This window comes from Lycium ferocissimum, chromosome 4 (genome assembly GCF_029784015.1).
Source record: "Lycium ferocissimum isolate CSIRO_LF1 chromosome 4, AGI_CSIRO_Lferr_CH_V1, whole genome shotgun sequence".
NCBI classification, from domain to species: Eukaryota; Viridiplantae; Streptophyta; class Magnoliopsida; order Solanales; family Solanaceae; genus Lycium; species Lycium ferocissimum.
Window position 1 is genome coordinate 25,933,765 of NC_081345.1, and position 8,294 is coordinate 25,942,058.

Below are 8,294 nucleotides of genomic sequence, written 5' to 3' on the forward strand. Positions count from 1 at the left end.
GTTTCATTTTGGTGAGTGAGATAATTATTTCAGTGCACAATTAGTAAGAACTCCCAATGTGATAATATAGCAATAAATAAATAGAATAACTACAAATCAAACAGATGAAGAAGAATTCACCTTAACTTATTCCCATTTTATGCTGGCTGTAATAGTGACTTTAGAGGAGTTTAGATGATACAACCCTACAAGGCTACGACTGCAGATAAAATGATGCGAAAAAGTATTAGTAAAACAAATACTATCCAATTACATTTGTCTTTTTTCATAATTTTTTGACACTGGAATGCGTTGGCCACCAATGCTAACCGTGATTCTTCCCCCCGCTAAAGAAAATAGAAAACAAACATAATCATATGTAAATAAATTTAAACTGCATGTTAGAGCAACTTGAATCGGCAAACTTAATAAATGTCACTCGACACATCTTTATGATCAAAGTGATTCAATTTAAACAGATCTTTATGATCTAAACTACTGCACAGAAAGACATAAGAACTCCGATCTCTTTTTGTCTTTGGAATTTGAAAATACTACTAAATAATTCATAAAGTGCCAAGATTCATCATTATAGAGCATGAAAAAAATCTGACAACAACAAAATCAAACTGAAATCTTTTAGACACTGCTGTTTTGAATTGTAACCTCAAAAAAAGTCGGCATTGCAAGTGGAGAAAGAACTATTAAATGGGAAAGCAGATTTAGTTTACTTTGATTCCATTTCCCTTCCATCAAAATTTGAGACATCCCTGAGATGAAACTAAAGCCTCATGAATTTGATGCGATCCTACCACAGCTCACAAGTTTGAGATTCTCTGATGATTAATTTATAATAGAGCAAGACAAACATATCAGCCAGAACTGTAAAATCCGAGAGGTCAACTTCCTTTTTCAATGGCTATATAATTGGAAAAAAGACACAAAAATATGAAGAAGAGAACCTAATGGTTCTCCTGGAAAAGAGAGCCTAACTTCCTTTTTCTTCCTGCTGCATTTGCACTTCCTACTTCAAGAACAAATGCAAATCCGGATGTCCAATAGTCGAGGTTCATACTGCTGTATCCCATAACAAACCGTACATACAACTTCACTCTAATCAATAAATGAAGAGATTATACTTAAATTTTGGAGTATAAATTTTGTGCAGGTAAAAAAAATAGGTTTACTGCGCAAAGTAAAGAAAAACTATACATACGGAAGTCATAACAATTTTTCAAAGGGACCTATTCTCTACTTATTGCAAAGAAAGAGTAACTACAAATTCATTCCATCAGATCATGGTAAAGTTATACAACTTCATTTTAAAAAAAAAACTTAATTCTCGTTTCTTGGTTGCAGAAGGTATCTTCAGTGTAAGAATTTCCTTAAAGGGTTTAAGAACCATTAATTAGTGAATACATAGGTTTCAAGAGTCCATTTTAAAATTTTGTTTTCAAAAAGTATAGTTTAAAACTCGGATTTGATGATCCGCTCTCTATTGGTTTATGAAAAGTATTCAAGAGAGTTGAAGAGGAAGAAGAGTGGGAGGCTAATTAAGAAGTAGGAAACGTAAAGAAGTAATTAAAGAGGAGGAACAGTGGAACGGTAATGAAGACATGATAGGGAATGGGGTGAAGGAAAATGAGCGACTGTTGGGAAGCGAGAAGAAGAAAAGGGATTAATAATTAATAAATAAATGAGTAAAAAAAAAAAAAGGGAAAAGGGCAAAAAAAAGGAAAAAAGATAAATAGCATTTCTGATCAATGAGGAATGCCACATCACCGGGCCTATGTCGTGCAATTATATATATATATATATATCACTACTAAAAAAACAGGGATTTTCGACCAAAAATTTCGACCACACGCGGTCGAAAAAGCCTTTATTTCGACCAGAATTTCGACCACACGCGTAGGTCGTTAAGAGCTTGGTCGAAATTTTTTTTCGACCACGTGTGGTCGAAATCACATTCTACCGAAATTAAGGGAAAAATTATTTTCGACCACATGTGGTCGAAATTTCTTTTTATATTAAATTATATTTTACTTTTTCGACTACGTGTGGTCGAAAAAATTATTTATATTTAAATATAAAAAGAAAATAAAAATGCAAGAATCTTGCTAAATTTCGACCACATGTGGTCGAAATTTTAAATTGAGCCGCATCAATTTACATGTGGTCGAAATATGGCAACCATATTGCTAAATTTCGACCACGTGTGGTCGAAATTCTAGAATATTTTTTCCAGCATTTGCCTGTTTTTGACATACCACCTGCCAATTTTCAAACAACCAAATTCATCAACCAAAACAGTCATCCAATTCATCAACAATGCAACACAACAATGCCACATCACCGGGCCTATGTCGTGCAATTATATATTTATATATATATATATATATATATATATATATATATATATATATACATCATATATATACATATATGTTCAATTATTGCAAAATGGTCGTCAAGTTTTTGGAGAAAAGAAGTGCTACATGATATATTAACTACATGTATTATTGTCACGACTCAAAATCATGGATCATGCGGGCACCCACACTAACCCTCCCGTGGCGAACCCTTCAGTATAACTACCTTAATTTGATACAACATGCGGAATAAATACTTTTATTATAAGAAATTCCCAAAATCAGTCTAGACTCATACAAGAGCTTTCTAAGAAGTTTTTACATTTGAATAGATAATGAATTAAATCGGATACGATTTCGTTTAAGGATAGAGAACAACGAAATCTAAGGAGAGACTCGGGTTGCAATAGCTCACCCAAACGTCTTTGACGAATGCTCGAAACGGTCGTGAGACTCCGAACATCACACGTAATAACTCTACACTTTAAGGAGTGTAGCAAGAGTAGTATGAGCACAACACTAGGCTCGTAGGTATCATAGGCCGACTAAGACTAGATAACGTATATAAAGGCAACAAGCAAGAAAAACATATAAACCAACAAGTACAAGTCAATATGAATCCATATCCACAGAACAAGTCATCTTTTATGTTATAGCATCTAAACCCAATTGTGCCAAGTCTTAGTATAATCAATCCGAATCAGTACATCACAGTAGTATCACAACAATCAACAGGAACCAAGATATAATGCAATGCAATAATGTATGTAGGATGAATGCAATGCATATGCAGTTTTGTACAACATGTCCCGGACGGAGCTTAACTCCACGTCTCGGCGATCATGACCCATGGGGGACCCGCGAAGTCCATGTACCACTCGCTCCGGAATATAACCTCGGATCACGAGCACACTCTCACGATCCCGGCAAAGACCTCGGCATCGGACACTCCATCGTTCCCGGCAAGAAACCTCGGGCAACAAACACTCATCTCTCTTTTACCCTCTCCGGCAAAGACCTCGGAGGTTACACTCTCTCACATATCATCATTAGTGCCATAACCATGCATATATCAATGTATCATGGAAATGCATATGAGTATGATGAAATGTAATGTTAAAAACCAATTCAATCCGAAACGGTACCGCACATGGAATACAAGTAATATCAAGCAATAAGGCTACACAAAAAGCCACAATGGAATCACCATTCTCATCTCCATATCAATCAAGTAAAACACCGCAATATCATAGCCATGATATATCATTAGTCACAGATACTCAATGTCTCAAGTGGCAACGAGCACAAAAAAAAATAGATCAAGATAAGTCAACAACACAACGGACGTGTAGCCCCCAAATCATACAACAAGGTCCAACCTAAGAAAATATCTAACCCAACTTGATACCCGCAAAGTTTATATGCATTCTCCGACAATATCATCTAAACATACGCTTCGCTAATCAAAGTCTCACCATAAGGTAAACCGTAACCTACCTCAATGCCGAATCGTGTGTCACGAACTCCCATGCCAAAGCTTTTTCCTTCGAAGTGCTTCCGATCGGACAAGGTCTTTAGTGCTTATTCGTCACACAATATGTGTACGCTACCCAATAATACTTCAACCTATATTAAGACGCCAACAACTATGGTTAAGCTACCGGGAGATTCAAACGTATTCTAACGTTAGTAACTCCTTTCTAGATGTTTAGGCGTTATGTTTTCTCTGTATCTAAACCAACCACATACTACCAATACAACATCAATAATTATGTGTTCAATACCAATCCGGACAGCCCACACAATATTCTAAAATGTACCACATTCATAACATGCAATAACGATTCACATACGGTTTCGACATTCTCAAGTTACTTTTATTAGTTTGTAGCCTTAACGTTTGCATGTAACAACTTATAACAGCCCATCCAACATACAATATGATGTATACTCTTAACTTATAATTATTCTTTCCAACTTAATGAAAACACAAGTCCAAAACAGTCCACTACCACAACATGTCCAAAATGTCCTTTACCCGACAACATAATAATGTTCGGAATTCTTGCAAACGTTTACGAACATACTAAGCCAACCACATGCGATTTTTATACATCATTTCATGTCTTCTTTTCATATAATTTTAGTAAGTTATGACCAGCTATCCACATTTAAGTACAACATCAATTCATACGCAACTACGCTATATCGTCATTTTTATAATCCTTAAAACAACTCACAAATGACTTTAGTTTCAACTCCAACCATTAAACACCTTCCTTTCCATCATAAAATTCATGATAATAACAATCAAAATATCAAAAAAAAAACATTTTCACTAACTTCTTCACAAAACAGTCACACACACCGGCCACACCATGCTTCAACATCTCTCACATAAAATCATAGATTCAACCATTTTCATACTAACCTAACTTCACCTTTAACCTTCCAATTCTTTTCATTCTTTTTACCATGAGATCTATGATAGTAACAACCATATTTATTAAAGAAAATCAGTCCATTAATTCCACCAAAACAGTCCCTACGGCCAACTAACATTCCAACGCCAACTTTCATGATTTTATGCATGCGATTCATGTTCGTCAAGTTACAACCATACTTCAACATCAACACATATAACCCCATAACTACTATCATGTTCCAACATCAATACACCTTATTTCATGCATACAACTTATATTCACACATCTACATCACCCTTAATACTTGAAAAGAAAGTTAGATCTTACCTTGACAACTTGACTTCTCTACTTGGCTAGAGTTGGTGACTTGAGATGGAAAATGGTTCTTGTTGCTCCAAAGACTATCTTCACGTTTTAGGGACCTTCTAAAGGGTTGAAACACCTTGGAAAATAATTTTGGATCAAGACTCAAAGAGCTAAATTTCAGCCCTCTCTTGGCCGAATGGTTCTCCTCTCTAGGCTTAGGTTTTCTTTCTTTGTGTTGTGTAGTTGAAATGAATTGTGATGGCTGATTTCTTGGTCATTATTTGGTTCAACTTTGATGCCTACAAGTTGGTCACATGCTCCACTTATGGCATGATTCATTCCATTAACTTTACACTTTAAATTTTCTAATTTGTTTTCTACAACTTTTGGCCAACCTCACCTTCTTGTTTCTCCTTTCTTCTTTTTTTTTCAATTGTTTACAAGACAATTGTATGTGTGGTGAATGATTCATACACCACCCTTTGTCCATTGTAATCATGCCAAGATGGATGAGCAATATTTAATGTAAAATGATCCCTCCACCATGTTATGTCCTCCTAAAACAATGTATACTTTCATAAAGTAGTGGATGCTCAAATATTCAATTGTATGCTTCAACTTTTTCTCCTCAAAATTTTCAGCCCTATGGCCGAATGTAACTTGTGTGTTTCTTCCAAATTTAATTGTCCACAATATGTTGAAAATGTAGTGGATGAATCAACATTTAATTGCATATTTGTATGTCTTCCATTAACCTTATTTTAGATGACTTTGAGTCATCCTTTTTACCTTGGATGTTGATGCTCTTGTTGGCTCATTATTGTCACCAATTTTTACTTAACACCACACTTAAGTAATTCCTAATCTCCAATAACATTTTTGTACTAAGTAAAATTTGTAACCGATTTGTTCTAGTTTAGAAATTAAAATCCAAAGTTTCTATCTCACGTTGATTCTTTCGCGAATAACTCGACGTATAAAAATACGGGGTCTAACATTCTCCCTCCTTTAGAACATTCGTCCCCTCGAATGTCAAATGAGGACTAAAACTCGTCAATTAAATAACCGAATCACCCGTTATCGCAAGCTATAGACACCAAAATTAGACCACGAATAAGGTGTTTTAGGGATATTAGGCCTAAAAGTGCCAAACGACCAAACGGGTCGTTACATCGGATACCATTAAACAATCGCTCGTCCTCGAGCGACAAAGAGAATGAAATGATTACGGTAACTAAAGAATCCTTGATAGGACACTCGTGGGAAACCTCTACGGAATATGCCATAAACATTTCTCTCCTTACTAGCCGAACTCCCCTCTAACTTAGATAAAAGACCTAATTTTCATATTTCCAAATTCAAAATTTTCCCCCCATCCTCGCTTCCGAATATAACCATTGCTTTTGTCAAAATGTTCTAATCGTATATAACCAAACCTATGAACGTTATCGATAGGCCTCACAATTTTCCTTAGAACCACACCAACCTTAGAATAAGACGCTAAAACCTTGCCCACTCGAACCGGTAAAGTATTCTGATTTCACTAACCCTTCTTTCACCATTCTTAAATTTTCTTTCGTCGAAGTACCCTTGCCAAAAATCCTTAATGGAAATAATTTCCCTTTCTCCTTAGTTCATAAGTTCACTAACGTGATCACTGATATCTAAAAGTATTTCACCATTAGTGCTAGTCACACCATCATCATTCCGTCACCGTAAATAATTCCATTGACCACGCCTTATTCGATAGTCCTCAAAAAGATGTTTACAGATGAATAACCGACCCTTACTTAACTATACCGAAATTAGTCAAATATAAGGTATAAGTCACTGTATTGTAGACTTAGGGTAGATAATTTACTTTAAAGTACTAGTCTTGTCTTTATATATTTCTTATGTGTATAAGTACTAATACAAATTATTTCTTGTCAATATAGATTTCTTAACCGTACTTATATAACGTAATTAATTGATTCTTGATTTGTATATATCATGGCTTTGACGTATTACAGATTTGTTATCGGTTATATACGTCTATTCTTAATTACGTATTTTAAAAATAAACAATACGTATCTTTACACAATTCCGGATTTTTTTATTTATATATATATATATATTTTTTTTTTTTTTTTTTTTATTTTTTTAATATTTTTTTCTTTCTGCTCATTTGATTTTTGTGGCCGACAAGCTTTATAATAAAAGTACTGCTCCACTTCTCAAAATGCTTTTACCCTTCTGTAAAACCCCGATGGCCGACAACTTTATGAAAGCCGAGTTTCACTTCTTTCCAAAAGCAAAAGCAAACGGCATCTTCAAGATCGCCCGTCCACTTGGATTAAGCAATTTATAGTGGAAGAGATGATGTACATGAAGTGACTACACTAGCTGACCTTCGTTCATATAGAACCAGTGCTGCGTATATGCCTCTAGGATCCTTCCTTACGAACCCAATTAAAGAAAGAATGCAAGGTAATTCAAGCCACTACACTATCGATCATCAGTATGATTTCGCTTTTGATGTTGCTAATAATCCTTTGATGATGGACTATACTCTTTGAAGATCCATTTTATTCATCTTTTTATAACCCTACCCCAGGTGATGGTCATATTCTGAATATCTATTTATATACACTAGTAGTATTTGTTCTAAATAAATTAGTTAATGTGTTATAATGTTATGGGTGCAGGGATGTGGAGCGAAACGAGGGATGAGAACCAGGAATTGTTGTCATGTGACAACAATCAAGAAAAGATAATTATAACGGAAAAAGGGAAGCAAAAAATGTTATCTCGAGAAGCAATTTCCAAGTGTTTTACATACGCCAATAAATCAAGCAGCCAAGGAACTCAATATTGGGTGACACTTTTGAAGATAAGATGTAGGGATTTGGGAATTCGAAGGTGGCCACGTAGGAAGTTAATGAGTCTTCAAACCCTAATCAAGAATGTTAAGGTTCACTCTCTATATACACATCTTCTTTACACTCTTGTTTCAAATAAAAAAAAAAAAAAAAATTCACCTTTTAGTTTATGTAACAATATTATATTCTCTTAATATTTCGTTTAGAAAAGAACGTTAAGATATTCTCTATATAGACATGTTACCCTTGTTTCGATGATGAATATTTGCGGTGAATTGAAGAGGGGGAAGGAAATGGTATGGAGCAGTGGAAGGACGTGATAGATTCATTAGAGAAGAGAAGTTAAAAG